Source organism: Chenopodium album, chromosome 7 (genome assembly GCF_948465745.1).
Source record: "Chenopodium album chromosome 7, dcCheAlbu1.1, whole genome shotgun sequence".
Taxonomy (NCBI): domain Eukaryota; kingdom Viridiplantae; phylum Streptophyta; class Magnoliopsida; order Caryophyllales; family Amaranthaceae; genus Chenopodium; species Chenopodium album.
The window spans coordinates 26,689,655-26,706,299 of NC_137840.1; positions in this window are offsets into that span (position 1 = coordinate 26,689,655).

The window sequence follows — 16,645 nt, forward strand, 5'->3', positions numbered from 1 at the left end:
AACTTGATAGGGCAATTTTCGGATCTTTTAAGGTCTAATATGGAGCAAATTAAACACCTTTAATGATTCTATATTGTTAAATCACATTTAATACAATAATTGACCCATAATTAAATTATTCTCCCTCCTAATTGAATTAAAATTGTGGATCAACAAAGGTTTAATACTCAATATATGTAATTGCAAGAGGCTAACTGATACCATTGTAGGGGATTATAGGTACTACGCAGCAGAAATAATCATGAATCATATTCATATAGCACCTAACCAAGGATCTCATGCACAACACATAAAGAGTAAGAATAATACCTTTGAAGCGTGATTCCACAAGTGATCGAGCAAGAACAATAAGGAGAACAAGAACCCCACGTGTGATTCCTCTACTTAGTTCACGAGCACGGATTAAACCTCCACTAATGCTAGTTAGTTGTGACTGAACGCTTCAATCAACCTTCAACGAAGATCCGAGTCACGAACACACCACACCACCACCCACGCGCCACCACACGCGCCGCCCACAAGGGAGCGTCGTACGGACAGGGAGGAGAGAGAGTGAGGGCCGAATAGAGAGAGAGAGAGAATTAGGGTTTTGGGATGCTTGGTTGCTTGTGTGACAATCCTAGGCATGGTTTATATTTATAGATCATATCTAGAAATAAAACCATGTCAAGTCCAAAACTCATTAGACTCTTCTAATTATCCAAGCCCAAATATCAATATGGTATGTCATGAACTCATGAGGCCCAATAATGGGCCTCTAACTTGTTTAACCCAATACTCTTATGTGTGACCTTGTAGGATCCATTCTATAAGGCTTTGGGCTATTAAGCTAGCCCAAAGATCAATTGTCATATCTAGCACCAAACATTAACGACCCTATAGAATGAACTTATTATCTCCATAATAGTGATCCTTGATATATCTAGTAATTGCACTTATCGAAGACATAACTCCTTTAACTGGCACTAGCGCCAGGCGCTAAACATTATCGTTTGGCGCAAAAGCCTGTCGCTTGGCGCTATAATTGGGATTTCCATATATACCCCTTTCTTTGTCATTTTCGCTGCTGCTCATTTTTGCTCGAGAATCGTCCGTGAACTTCAATTCACTCATTCTTGCTCGTTTCTCAACCAAATTTGCTCAATTTTGTTGCAAATCAAAGCTTATTTCATCCATTTTCCCGATCTATGTAAGTTTTCTCCAAACTCACTCCAGTTTTTATGAATTTTTCATATGTTTGTTCACGAATTCTTAAAAATTCGAAACTTGAATTGCTTACTTCACTTTGTTTGTCAAATTTTATGCCATGAAATTGCTTAATTATGTTTATATATTGCGTTGGGAGTAATTTAAGACTTGTTTGACTCAATTTGGTGAAGAAACGAACAAATCACCATTGTTGGACCTCTTAAGGTCGGGAATACAATGTAGCTTGTTCTTGGTGTTTTGCTAGAAATTCTTGTCTAATTTGTTGCAATAATTACCATAGTATTGCAAGAAATTGTTTGGATGCTTGAAAAATGTTGTGTATGCTCAATTCAAAATTGTGCTCTGTTTTAGTACTACGTACTCTGTTTTTTTTTTTGTGAACATAGTATCATGCGGCTAGGCGAATATAGAACCTTAATTTATGATGATTTTGCACAATGTAGCATGGCTAGACAGCAGGTTCGGGTTCACAGTCCCGAGACGCACGACGGGAGCACGAGCCCGTAGAGGAGGACGCTGACCCATCAACTTCTCTTGGTCCCCTCCCTGAGTGGGATGAGCGGACTCTGTAATTACCCCCCGTCCACCATATTTTTTAGAGGATGCGATGTGGGATTACGGTTGGTAGGACGCGCTACCACAGCTCAGGCTGCGATATCCTGGGCGACCTATACAAGATGTACATCGGCATTGATGAAGAGGTGAGACTTCTCTGGGCGTCTTGCGGGTTGACTGCACTGTTTGAGACCTCGGAGGCCATGATTGCCTCTAGCGGGGTCAGCACGTGGCTCGTGCCCTAGTGAAGTTCTTTTGGGACATCACCAACACTTTTCACTTCCCCTGGGGTGAGATGATGGTCACCCCAACCGACTTCTGTCTTATTACGGGACTGGAGTTTAGTTCTGCTGCGCTGCCGTTCGACAACGAGATCAGCGTCTTTTCTCCTGAGGTTGAGGAGCTGTTGGTCAGATTGCTGTTTGGGCTCGTGCTAAGGTAGAGTCGACTCAGTTCAGCGCCAAGGGCATTCGCCGTTCGACTCTGGCGGCGGCTTTTGAGGATGATGCGACCACCCGAGAGCAGCGGGTGCACATCTTTGTGCTTATCATACTATCAGGGACGTTCTCCCCTGACAAGGGTAGTAGAGTGCTGCTTTACTACCTTCCTGCGGTCCGTGATCTACACTTGATTGGGACTTATGACTGGGCCATCTTGGCCTATGCTGACTTTGTTCGAGCATTACGAGACTCGTGTTGACACCGGTCCTTCACGGAGAACGTTGCTCTGTCCGGCTTCTGGAGAGTAGTAGAGGTATACTTTATCTCCCATAAAGTTTATCTCTAAGCTTTAGTTAGCACTTGCTGATACTTTTTGCCTTTTGTAGATCTGTAACTACGAGTACTTTCCCTCAGTTGCCCCGGCAAGACCGTCGCCGCACAGGTTTCCAGTGAGTGCCTGTTGGGGAGGCCGCCGCGCTAGGATGTCCACTGCTTATGTCCGAGATCAGATCATCTTGGTATGGCTCTTTGCATAATTGAACATTTTTGTATTACTTTTGATGGATTCTTATCTGATAGGCGTTCTTTGCAGGAGCCTGACGTGCAATATCGGCCGTGGATTGGCTTGGTTGTCCCTGGGTTAGTTGCGCAATATACCGCTGAGCGTCGCTATTTCTTAGGGACATACGGAGCAATTGCATATCTTGGAGAGAGGGTTGCTATTCAGCATTCCTCAGAAACTTTCGTCATTCCTGCTCCTCCGCCGCGTCATATGTTCAATGGCGCGAGGTTGGTGAGCATGTTAGAGAGAGCTGGTACCCCTTGGCGATCTTATACTATCCCTGGGCGGTGCTATGAGGAGGAGCTGCTGCCGTTGTTAGCTCCAGTCCCTGTACTGGCTGAGGAGGTGGCGGTATGATTTTCATCTTTTACCTTCCGTTAAGTAGCCCCCCAAGTACTATTTTACTGATTTTGATTTGCTTTTGCCAGGCTAGACCTACTAAGTTCGTACCACCTCGTATGTCCATCCATTATCAGGGGACATATGGGCCAATCGAGGAGATGATTCCTCCGGCTCCTGAGGATGAGCGCTTCGTAGAGCAGTAGATTCCTCGTCACTTGACTCAGGTAAGCTTTATTTATTTGCAATTTTGTCCATATATGTTATGCATCATTACTGACTTTATTTCCTTGACAGTTCTCGCGCGAGGTGGTCACGGTGATGGCACAGTGTATAGATGCCTTCCGGAGCCAGCTCGTTCGGATGAGGAATGTGGCTACATGTCGTCGCGACGACGCTGTTCAGGAGGTAGTTTCCCTTCTTATTTTTGCATTACTGCTTCTATTTTGATTGTTTCTGATTTAGTTTCTTCTTACAAGGCCAGCCCATTCCTTCTCATACCCGGACGAGACCTGAGGTGCGAAGAGACCCGACGAGGTCTAGCTCGAGACGTCGTCGTACTGGTTCTGGCGGTCAGGGTGGTCGTTCTAAGGCTGCCCGAACCGAGGCGATGGAGGGCTCGGGCTCTTCATCTGGGGGTGCACACGCTGCGCCGGTAGGCCAGGGAGAGGCTACCTCGGCTCTTAGAGGTGGTGGGATGTACGAGGTCGGCTCGTCATAGCAGCAGCCTCCGCAGCCTTAGCCTATGGTTGATCTTGGGTGGACGGGTCTTGAGCTGAGTTTTCCACCTCCCGAGGAGACTAGAGCTGGAGCTGGTGGAGAGGTTACTCCTCGTACTGCGCAGTGTTATGACATGATGGGCATACGTCCCCCGGCGCCATAGTTTATTCCTGTGCTTTTTTATATTTTGACTTTGTATAGAATTTTGCCTTTATTAGACTCATTTATTAGACATATTTGTATATACATACTACAATGAGTTTATTTATTTAACATTTATTTATTATTTTATTCATTTTTATGTGAATATTTATGTGTGCAAAGAATTGTGATAATTAATAATTTTGCGCAAAAATTCCGTCATTTTTATTATTGATGGAGGATATCCGACTTTCTCCCCCAAAAAGAAAAAATGAAAAAATAAAAAATATTGGATTTACAAAAACTAAAAAATTAAGTCTAAATAAAATCCAAAAAAAAGAAAAATATAATTAGAAAAAGGGTCGATGTTTAGACTCGAATCAGGCAAAAAAAAAACGCGATTTTTGAAAAGCTCGTATGACAAGACACGTCAGCGCCATCTGGCGCCACGCATTTTGGGTTAGCGCCAGACGCTAATTCTTAGCGTTTGGCGCCAGGCTCTGGCGTTAGGCGCCAGGCTATGGCGTCTGGCGCTGACTCCGAATCCTTTCCGGATTTAAACTGTGCCAATTTTGTGTATAAATAGCCCCCTGCTCAGCCGATTTTCTTCATAATTTCAGCGAATTAAATATAACCTTAGATTTTGAAAAAATAATAATCATGTCTTTAGTCTCTAAGAGTATTACCAACTTCACTCATGAATGGTGTTGGTCTCTAACTTCCGAGGAGAGAAACGAGTTAGACTTTTTTCATATGGGGGGTATTTATGGTGTCAAGAGGGTAGATCTTGATGTAGACTTTATTCATACCGCCTTAGAATATTGGGATGTGGATACTCATTGTTTTAGACTAGGGTGTGGTGAAATTAGACCTTTGCCGGAAGAATTCGGTGCTATCTTAAGCTTCCCTGCATTAGATCTTGCAGTAATCCCTAGAATAAATGAATATTATTTTAAGGATTTTGAGTGCTTCTTTAATTTAAAAGACAAAGATCTAACAAATATAGTAGATGGTAGCATAGTTAATGTGAAAGAATTTGCTCGCCATTATTTTGATAGACCTTATTCTGAGTCTTTTCATGTTTATAGAAGAAGGGCTTTTCTTTTTTGCATGCTTAATCAATATCTTCTCACTAGTGGTAGAACTAATGAGGGTCAAGCAATCATATCAACTGTTTTGGAGCAGGTTGAATCTGGGAGAAATCCAATGCCATTTATCATTGGAGAGACTATGATTAGTCTTGATGAATTGAAAAGAAATCCAAAAGCACCTTTTCGGTGCTCTCCAATTTTATTACAGGTAGAAAAATAATATTTTTTAATTATAGAAATCAAAAACATATTTTTGTATAGTAATATTAATTTATTTGCATTGAATTTTTTACAGATGTGGCTAATGGAAACACTAGAATTAATTAGTCCTCCATACAATGTTGAAAAATACACTCCAAATTGCTTTGTGAGAAGGAAGAAACGCTTCTCTAAGATGGGGCACCATGAATGGATGAAGGTCTTTGCCTCTTGCAACTTTTCCATCAAGTGGGTCATCCCTTGGTGGAAAATAGAAAAGATGGTTGGTGTCAACAAGCAACCATTCTATCGTCTTCCAAGTTTATCCAGGATGACTTTTTATTATCCCTGCAGGGTAAAAAGACAGTATGGCCTACTTCAAACAATTCCTTCCGGGGATCTTAATCGTCCCTATGAATTCCTTGTGTCTCAAGAATTAGACAAATTTTATGGCTATTGGAGCGCTAGACCTTTAAGGGAAGTGATTACCCAAAAGTTTCCTCCTTCCTTGCCCAATGATGTGAAGAAGTGGCTTCTGAAGAAACCTTCAAAGGACATGAAGAAAAATCAGAGTAAAACTGATGTGAAGAGTCGTCTAGGTGACAAAGTGATTCCCGTTAAGGAACGCTTGGGTGAAAAGGTTGAGTCAAAACACCTACAATGCCTAGGAAGAAAATTTCTACAAAGGATAAAGGGAAGAGAAAAGCTGACACATTAGAGAAGAAGGCTTGGGTAGAGAAGAAACATGGAGTCCTAGCTAAGGGAGAAACTATTTACTCCAAAATTGAATGTAGGTCCTCTATAGGATGCCTACTAGCTAAAGTGATGGATGATGAAGAGGATACAGACAAAAATTGGAAGAGAGCAAAGAAAGAGAAAAAAGATTAAAGCATTGCTTAACTTTCAATTATTAGACTTAATTTTCAATTTAAAGGTAATTTGCTTAAGCTTTATTTAAATTCCATCAAAAATGTAATTGTTAGTTTATTTTATTAATGAAATTGCAGCTTTTTTAATTAAATCATCTTCTTTAAATTTAATTTATTAAAGCAATGAAAACTGAAAATTTAATTTTCCAGAAATTTTTTCGAGTACGGAAGTCGAAAATTTTCCGAAAATCACCGAAATATTCCTAGGTACTGTCTAGAAAAATGACGTCGCATTTTTACGACTGGCGCCAGCTGCGGCAGTCTGGTGTCAGGCGACAGACAATGTCGTTTGGCGCTAGAGTCAATCGGCTGGCAACGGGCCGATGCTTCGTCGAATTTCTGTCGAATTTGTTTTTAAGTCTGTGACGCGAGGTTTACAAAAAGTAAAGTGGCCGCACCCGTTAAGGGTAACACCAAGTCTCCTACTTTGATGTTTCTTGTCTTGACCTTCTTATTAAAATGCCTAGCCATACGAGTTTGGTAGCATTGAGTATGATGTAGAGCTTCTAGTCATTTTTCATCAAGTAGAATTAGCTCCTAATATCTCGCCCTAGTCCATTCAACTTCATCTAGTTTGCTTTCTAATGCAATGCGTAGAGATGGTATCTCTAGCTCTACAGGTTGTACGGCATCCATTCCATAAACCAAGGAAAATGGCATATTTCCTGTTGATGTGCGAATTGACGTGCGATAACCCCACAATGCGAAGTGGAGTTTGTCAGGCCAATCCTTGTAATTTTCTATCATTTTCTCGATGATAGTCTTTAAATTTTTATTAGCCGCTTCGACTGCTCCATTTGCCTGAGGTCTGTAAGGAGAAGAATGATGATGCTGAATGCCATATTTTTGTAACAATTCTTCACACTCAGCTTGAAAGTGAGTTCCATTGTCACTTATCATTTCATGTGGGACTCCATATCGACAAATAATATTTCTTTTGATAAAGAGTGCTACATGTTTTGCAGTGAGTTTAGCGTATGATTGTGCTTCGACCCACTTTGTGAAGTAATCAATTGCTACTAGGATATATTCGTGACAACCTGTTCCTGGGGGAGTGATTTTACCAATAATGTCAATTCCCCATGTAGAAATTGGTCATGGCGAAGTGTAGGTGTAGAGTAGGGATGGAGGAACATGTTGTAAATTAGCGTAGATTTGGCACTTAGGGAATCTTTTTACGTATTGATGACAATCCCTATTCATGGTAGACCAACAGTATCCTTCTCACATTATCTTTTGGAGTAGCATCTTGTCGTTCACGTGAGTTCCACAAATGCCTTTGTGGACTATCCTCATTGCTCTTTGAGCATCATTTTTTCCTACACATAAGAGAGCTCGACCCTTAGGTACCCTTTTGTGTAACTTGTTGTCTATGAGCACGTATTGGGAAGCCAAGAGTCTTAATGCTCGTTTTGCTCTTTTGTCAGCATAGGAAGGGTATTCTCCTTTGGTGACATAGTTAAGTATATCCGTATACCACGGTTCTTCTTCTTCTTCTTCTTCTTCTTCTTCATCTTGGATCACTTCATCATCTTCTTTAGCTTGAATATAAGTCGTTTTATGCCTTTTTTCTATAGTTAGAGGCATTTGCTCGATTTCCATTGGAATCCTAACCATTGAGGCCAGTCTTGCGAAGGCATCAGCAAATTGATTTTCTTCTCTAGGTAGATACGTGTATTCCAACTTCTCTAACTAATTAGTGAGAGTTTCCAGATAAGTTTGGTAAGGGGCTAGACTTTCGCTCCTTACTTTCCATCTCTTAGAGATCTGATTGGTGATCAATGAAGAGTCCCCGAATATTCGTAATTTCTTCACTTTCAATTCCAAAGTTATTTCAAGGCCTACCACGCATGCTTCGTATTCAACAGCGTTGTTGGTTACGTCGAAATCTAGCTTTATGGAGATTGGAACATGCTCTTCTTTAGGTGATACTAGTAGTACTTCAACGCTACATCCTTTTTGGTTTGAGGCTCCATCAAAGTATAAGGTCCAAGTATCATCTTCCGTGACCATCAAGTCTTCGTCTGAAAATTCATTGTCGTGTATTAGCGTTGAATCTTCTATTGGAAGTCCGCTAGAAAATCTGAAACCACATATCCTTTGATAGCTTTTTGAGGCATGAATCTTACATCGAACTGGGCTAAGTTGACTATCCATCTTGATATGCGCCCATTGAGTGTAGACTATTCGAATAAATACTTGAGTGGATCCAATCGGGAAACTACAAAGACTGTATGCACGAGCATGTAATGTCTTAACTTGGTTGTGGCCCACACCAATGCGAGGCACAATTTCTCAAGTGGTGTATAACGTACCTCATACTCAAGCATCTTTTTACTTAGATAGTAGATTGCATTTTCTTTGCCTTCTACTTCTTGTGCGAGCATGGCCCCCATTGTTTCATTGGTGACTGTTAAGTACAACCTAAGAGGTATTCCTGGAAGTGTTGGTGCCAATACAGAAGGATTTGCGAGATAGGCTTTGATCTTTTCAAAGGCTTTTTGACACCCGTCATCCCATATTACTGGTACATTCTTTTTAAGCTTTTGAATATTAGTTCACATATTGTTGTCAATTTTGATATGAACATGCTTATGTATTGTAACCGGCCAAGAAATCCTCGAATTTGTTTCTCGGTTTTGGGCGGTGGCATTGACATGATTGCCTTGATCTTGGTTAGGTCTATCTCTATTCCTCTAGAGCTTATGACATAACCCAAAATCTTGCCTGAGGTGACTTCAAAAGCACACTTGGATGGATTCAACCTCATGTTGTATTTTCTTAGTCTTTCGAAGAATTTTCTCAAGGCTATTTGATGGCCTGGGCGATCTTTTGACTTCACAATCATATCGTCCACATATACTTCAACTTCTTTGTGCATTATGTCATGGAGCAAGGCAATCGCTTCTCGTTGGTAAGTAGCACCCGCGTTTTTCAACCCGAATGGCATTACCGTGTAGAGGTAAGTACCCCATGGTGTTATGAAGGTTGTTTTCTCCATGTCTTCTTCTGCCATGAGAATTTGATTGTACCCCGCGTATCCATTCATAAACGAGAGAAGTGCATGATTCGCGATATTATCTACCAGAATATCGATGTGTGGTAAAGGGAAGTCGTCCTTTGGACTTGCCTTATTTAGATCTCGATAGTCGACACACATTCTTACCCTTCCATCCTTTTTCAGAACTGGGACGACGTTAACGACCCATTCGGGGTATTTGGATACCTTGATAAAACCTGCATTTATTTGTTTTTGAAGTTCTTCTTTTTTTTATAAGAGCTACGTCGGGTTTCATTCGACGCAACTTTTGTTTTACAGGTTTCATTCCTGGAATTAGTGGTATGGTGTGTTGAGCTATTTCTCTATTAATGTCTGGCATATCTTCATATGACCAAGCAAATACATCGATGAATTCCTTAAGTAGATTGATTAAATCGGTTATTTCTTGTTCATTAAGTGTTAATCCGATTTTAACTTCTCTTTTATTAGTTGAATCATTTGAGATATCAACCGTCTCAGTTTCCTCAATTATTAATGTTTTCTTTTCAAGTATTTCCATTGCTTTAATAAGTTCTTTGTCATTTTTATTGTTAGTTAAGCAATGCTCGTCATCTTGGGTTAAAGAAAAGCACGAGGAGTAAGGGGAAGAAGACATATTATTAAACTCGGAAATCATTACATCGAAAAGAGATATTTCCTCAGGGACTTAATTGCTAACCATCCTAAGGGAAGAGATAGAAGAAGGGGGTGCTACAACTAAGGACTTAGATGACTCTACAGGAAAAGACTCTAACTCTGACTCTGACTCAGACGACTCTTCGAACATCAGTCCTTGCCCCATCGTAATGGAGATTCTCCTTCCGCTTGGAGTATTCACCTTGACTTTCTTGCGCCACCCTTGTAGTGATCCTTCTGCTGGAGTGATGAGCCTTGAGGGATCAAAGCTTTCGATTTGTAGGACCGTTTGGATGAGCGAGGAGTTATCCTCTATGTACGTCGGCTCATCTTTTTTCTCGCCCAAATAGTAATCCCATGACATTAAAGTCAAAGCATGGGGGTGCTTTCTCCTTGATAGGAGTTGGGATTTCATCTAGAAAATAGCAATCTAGGAAAATTTCGAATCCCGGTTGCCTTATGCCATTTACGACAAAAGGTTCGGGAAATTCGTAGCATGGATAGTCCTCTCCTTCTTTTATGAATTGTCCATTGAGAGTAAGAGGATACCGATCCATTAGGATTGCTTCCTTTTGGATGCGAGCATTCCTACGCACCTTTGACTTTTCCTGGGCTCGCTTGAGATCTTCCCGAGTCGGTTCGAAACCAAGTTCAAAAGTGTCTAATTTAGGGAGGTCAGGTGATTCCAGCAATTTTGCTATTCCTTTCTTCTTTCCTAGAGTCATCCCAGGAAAATGTCCTTGTTTCTTCAGAATAGTGTTCACTATCATATTGGAGTGGGGGTCATGGCAGAGAGGGGTCCTTTCATCCTCCTCGATTAAGGAGACCTTTTCATTAAAGCCCCACAAGTCTTCATCGTCTTCATCGTGCTCCACGTTAATGATGGGATTTTTTATAGCTTTAATCCTCATGGGTGAAGCATCGATCGTGACGGGAATTCCACCAACTATGGCCTTTTAACTGTTTATGGAGATATGAAGGGACGGCCTTTAGGTCATGAAGCCAAGGGCGTCCCAACAATAAATTGAATGAAGCCTTAATATCTACTACTTGAAATGTAGTAGCATGTTCTATCGCTCCCGCCGTTATATTCATAGTAATCTTGCCAAGAGCTTAACGATGAGTGTTGTCATAAGCTCTTATTCCTTGTGTTGACGGGGTTAAGTCTTCATCCCTTATGCCTAGCATCCTCACAATCTGAGTGGACAGACATTAATGGTCGATCCATTTGTCTACAAGAGTCATAGGGATGTTCATTCTCTTGCAAAATACTGTGAGGTTTAGTGCCTTATAATGCTTGTCACCTTCTTGAGGTAAATCCTTGTCGGAAAAGGTGATCAAGTTGATAGGACTAGGGAGATCACTCGTAAGGAAGTTAGCCAACCCCTCGGGAGTGGTGTCAGAATCTATCCCTATTTTATCCAAAGCATTCATCACTGCCAACATATGCTCTCGAGATGTTGCTAGAAGCTTCCATACATTCATTTCAACCTTGGTTTTCTTGAAATGTTTGACAATATCATTGTTTTCTATGATAGGTATGGGAACTTTTTGCGTAGTCGGTATAGGTTGTGTCGAAATAGGAGGTTGCATTCTCCCAGATCTTGTGAGGACGTCTATAGATTAATCTTCTTCAATCCAGAAGTCATCCATGGCATATGACACTGAAGGTGGAGGTCCTTCCATGTCTTTTAAGTAGACGTCTTCTTCATCACTGTCCCAAACTCCATTAATGATTATGTCTTCCTCTTGTGGAATTTGGACTAACTTTTTTCATCAATCATTTTCTAAATTAAATCTTTAAATTTAAAACAGTTTTCAATAGTTTGACCCCCTGATTGATGGTATTCACAGTAGAATCTATCTGTCCTTTTTAGTGATTCAAATGGTCTCGGTTCGAGAGGTTTGACCTTGCCACTCTCGGGGAGCATTTTGAACATTTTAGCGTATGAAGTCCCAATTGGAGTATAGACTCTATTACTCTTCTTAGGTCTGTTAATTACTTGTAGAGAGAAGGGTTTCTTCTTCGTGGGTGGAACCTTGTCACACTTTTTCTGAAGCTCCTCTAATTGTTTCTTCGCAACTTCATGAGCTTCGCGTAGCAAGTTTGATCCCTCCAACATGGACAATGTAATCAACCATACATCTTCTTTACTTGCTAGTTTTGGAAAGTCATCCATGGCATTGAAAAAGATCTCCTCCTCTTCTTCGATAGCATGGATTTCTTCGATAGGCCTGATGAGAGATGAGGGATCAACCTCGTTTTCTTCATCAGAGATGGCCAAGGAGTGAGCTAGAGGTGCATTGTCAATTCTCGGCTTCTTACTGGCAGGAGGCAATGGAAGTTTGTTGTCATCGATTAAATCTTGGATAGCTTCCTTACGCTTCCAACAATTTTCGGTAAGATTGCCCCTACCTTGGTGATATTTGCAATGTGCATTGGGGTTCCAATTAGTTGTCCTCTTCTCGACCGGTGGGTCCCCAAATGGTCCAATAGGAGTTATAAGACCTTTTGCATTTAATCGGTCAAATGTAGTGTCATAACTCATACCTATAGGAGTAAAGTTCCTCCTAAATGGTTTCTTTTGTCCTTGATTATTCATAGAAAGGACTTCACTTAAGTTAAAGGTACTAACATTGTTTGAGTGGGTGGTTTTGGAAGAAGAAGGATTGTCGTTCTTTCCTTTCCAGCCACTGTTGGAGTTACTGTTAGCAGCTTTTAGCTTAGCCAGGTCGTCTTTAATATTGATTCCAATGTCATAGACGGCCTTGAAGGTATGAAGATTATTCTGGTATTTGAGATGCTTGGAATACTTCTCTTGAAGGTTCTTGATGTATAACCTCACAAATTCTTTTTCACTTGGTACTTCAATCATCTTAGCAGAGGTTTCTCTCCATTTGTTGCAGAAAGAAGTGAAACCTTCATTCTCCTTCTGCTTGAGGATTTCAAGTTCCCTAAATTCAGTTTCAACTTGAATGTTGCACTTATATCTATCAATGAAAGCGTTTACTATAGACTCCCAAGTGGAGGCTCTTTCTTTTTCAAGAGAGAAGAACCATTATAGGCAAACGATTTCAAGAGATAGCGAGAACAAAGAGGGAAACACCTTTTTGTCAATACCCTTGATGCTCATTATTGTTTCGAAGGCTCTTAGGTGAAAGTAAGGGTTGTCAGTCGCTTTGAATTTCGGGGTGTCATTGGCATTGAACTTCTGCGGAAGAAGATCCTTATCCACCGAGACCCCTTGTGAGCTAATTCCTTGAAACTTATAGTCACTAGACAGTTTGCTCAGACTTTCTTGCATGAGGTCAATTTGTTTGGTTCTTCACATGATCATCGATTTTGAGGGTTAAAACCTTTAATGCCTCAGTCACAGTAATCAATTGGTTCCTGAGCTCATTAACTTCCTCTTGATTTTCCATTATTGTCTTAGCTTTCCTTTTACGAGCGATTGGTTTGTCAAAAAGTTAAACTTGAATAAAAAGGTAGTATTTGATCAAACGCCCTTCCTTTCTTAACCACGCGCTGTAAATTAAACCATTTTGTTTTAATGACTTGACTCAAATTGACTTTGACCTTACAGTTTTTTTTTTTTTTTTTTTTTTTTTTTGAAAAAGAAAAAATAGCAAAATTAGGGGGCATATAAGGTGTACATTTTTGGGAGTTAAGTATAGGGTTCAAACAAGTGGTTTAATTGGAGGATTAATATCCGACTTACCCCCCTAAAAAAATGACGGAAAATACGCGCATACAAGACTCCCTTAGACATGGTCAAAGTATGCATTAGTGTGTGCTTTATGTGGTGATTGTAACTGGCATGCTTTGACTCTTGTGTAAGACCATGGGATTTAGTGCTTAGACTCGATTAATGGCTTGACATGGTATTATTACCAGTAAAAATTAACCAAATTTATTAGCAAATTGTTCAATTAGACATAAGGTGATGACTCGAGCAACAAACCGAACTGTCGCCAAAACGACAGGACTAGCGCCTCTCTTTGTAGTGTAGCGCCAGACGACAGGACTGTCGCCAGGCGCTACGCACCACAGAGTGGCGCTGCAGTTTTAATCTTGGCGCCATTACTGGAACGTTGATCTGGAACTGCTTTCGGTATCATTACTCTACAGGGTATGCCTAAAGTCGTACTAAGTCAACTCTGATTAAATTATTAGGCTTTAATTACTCAAATTAATTAATTAATTAATTAATTAGGCAAAGTTCTTTTAGTCATAAATCAGTTTATTTAATCTTAACACAAGTCAAACAAACGGTTAGGAAAAACACATAGAGTATGCACAACCAATAATGCACAATTAGCCCGTCAAAAAAAATAAATAAATAAAATAATGCACAATTAGTCAAGTAGCACAACATGATGCAATGAGTTTGCAATCTAACCATGGCTCTAGTTCTCTAAAGTTCGAGATATAGGTTAGTCAAAAGAGGTTCCATGGTTAATTGTCCAAATGCACCACGCGGAAGCCTAACCGTGAAGGGTTGGCGCTAGTGGATGGGACACCGCGAGTTAAGAAAAACTCGCTTCCATGGTTTGGTGAATTCAACATTCTCGGATGTACCCTTTGTTACTCAGAGCGTTCAATCAGGTAGATGAAGCATAAATTCTCATAGGGTTATGTCCATATGTAGAACACATTTGGGTTTCAAAAAAGTGAGAAAAACTCAATCAGGAAGTAGGATTGTGCAAACAATGCTAAAAAATGGTTGAAATTAGAACACATATTTCTGGCTCAGTATTGGAAGAACTTGGCGCCAGCAAACAGAGGCTAGCGCCATAATTTGGCTTTAGCGCCTGGCGCCAGAAGCTGTCGCCTGGCGCTAAAGTCAAATAATTGGCACTAGACTTTGTTCCCTGACGCTAGTTCCTACATACCTCAGCAGCTTTCTGTGCTCGATAAAATTTTCCAGTTTCGCGCAGCATTATTTCGATTCTAGTTGTGAAAAATATTCCTCAAATTTACTACGTGTAAAAATCCTAAGTTTTAACTCATTACAGATGGTCTTTCCAATGAGATCGTTTTTATGCATATGACAATAAGTTAATCAAAATTACGCACATGAAATACTTAGAACTTTTCGAGTCTCATCCACTCATTCTAAATCATTGCCAAAATAAATTTCAGGAATTAAAATAGAAATCCTCCCCAGTGGAGTCGCCAAAAAACTGTAGGGAATATTTCAAGCATTACCCCAAACTTGAACCCCACTAGGATTATACACTTAAGCATGGTGGCGTCCAAAGGGAAAGAAGATAAAGCAAAAGAGTCGCCAACAAGTTTTAGGAACTTGTAAACCGTTCACAAGGTGAAGGTTACACCCCTTAACGATCCAGGAGATCGTCAACTCCAATAGGTCTGGAACCATGATTGGTAGTTCAGGGATGAAGGTACAAATCCAATCTAAAAGAGATTGAACCTGCCCTAATAATAGGCCTCTACTTTATTCTGATCGTATTCATGTGTGCTTTCTGACTAACAAGCAATCAATAAGATTAACCCTAAACCTGTTTATCTATGTTGGTTGAATATTAATGCACAAACAAAACTATTATTGGCGATCACTTGAATTATAATCAAATTAATCCTAAACAAGATTATTAATTATCTTATTAAGCGTGATTACAAGTACCAATTCCCTTTAAACATCATGAAAGGTGTGATCAAGCAATAACAATAAATATCAAGCAACATAATAATAATCCAAAAATATAATAATTATAATAATAACAATTATTATCACAGAAATAAACATGTTCATGTTAAAGCATAATATTAATAATAGCAAGATCCTAGGCATGATACTAACAAGATTAATAATAAACCCTAGCATGTCACTAAACAATAAAGATCAAAGTTTTAACCCTAACATGATACTAACATGCTATTAGGAAAGAAAATAGGAAGCATCGCAATTGTCATATTTGATATTAAAGTTACCCTAAACATGATACTAGGAAGATCAAAACACCCTAACATGACACTAGGAATCATAATAACAACCTAGACATGATTTCTATATCATAATATCAATAAAATCATTAAAGCACTTACTTGGATGCCTCGTATCTCTTTCTAATAACAAAATACACACGTTAGTAACTTCAAGGAAAATAATAATCAAAACAATTAAATTAAATAATTGAAATAGAGATTAGGGATCAAACCCTCATAAATAACACCTTTCATGTCTAGGGCGAAGGTAACTTCGAATTTGGCTAGGTGTGTCTAGATCTTGTGAATGCGGAATTTTGTATAGAAAGTTAGAGAGAGAAGAATTCTTAAAAACTTGAGAGAATAAGAAAACTAGAGAATATATGATATTTGATGATTGTTGATGAGAATTAGAGAGAATTAATGATGAAAAACGAAGGTTTAAAGAGGCTATTTATAAAAAATCAGTCAAACGGATAGAAAAACAAATTAGAGTTTCAACGAGGATAAAACAGGTTAGCGCTAGACGCTGAACATTAGCGCCAGGCGCCAAGCATTAGCACCAGGCGCTAATCCTTGTCGTCAGGCGCTAACAATTATTTTCACGCGTTTTCTTAATTTTGATAAAATTTAGCCGTACAAAAGGGCAAAATCGTATTTTCTTTAAAAACACTCTTTTATTCTGATTAAAACTCTAAAAAGTCAACCAAAGTCAATTTATCAATGCTAATTGAATTAGGAATGAAAGAAACCTTCTAGAAGAATCTAGAAGACTAAAATCAATTCTAATTGCATTAGAATTGATAAATCTGTATTAGGCCCTCCTCTAGATCAT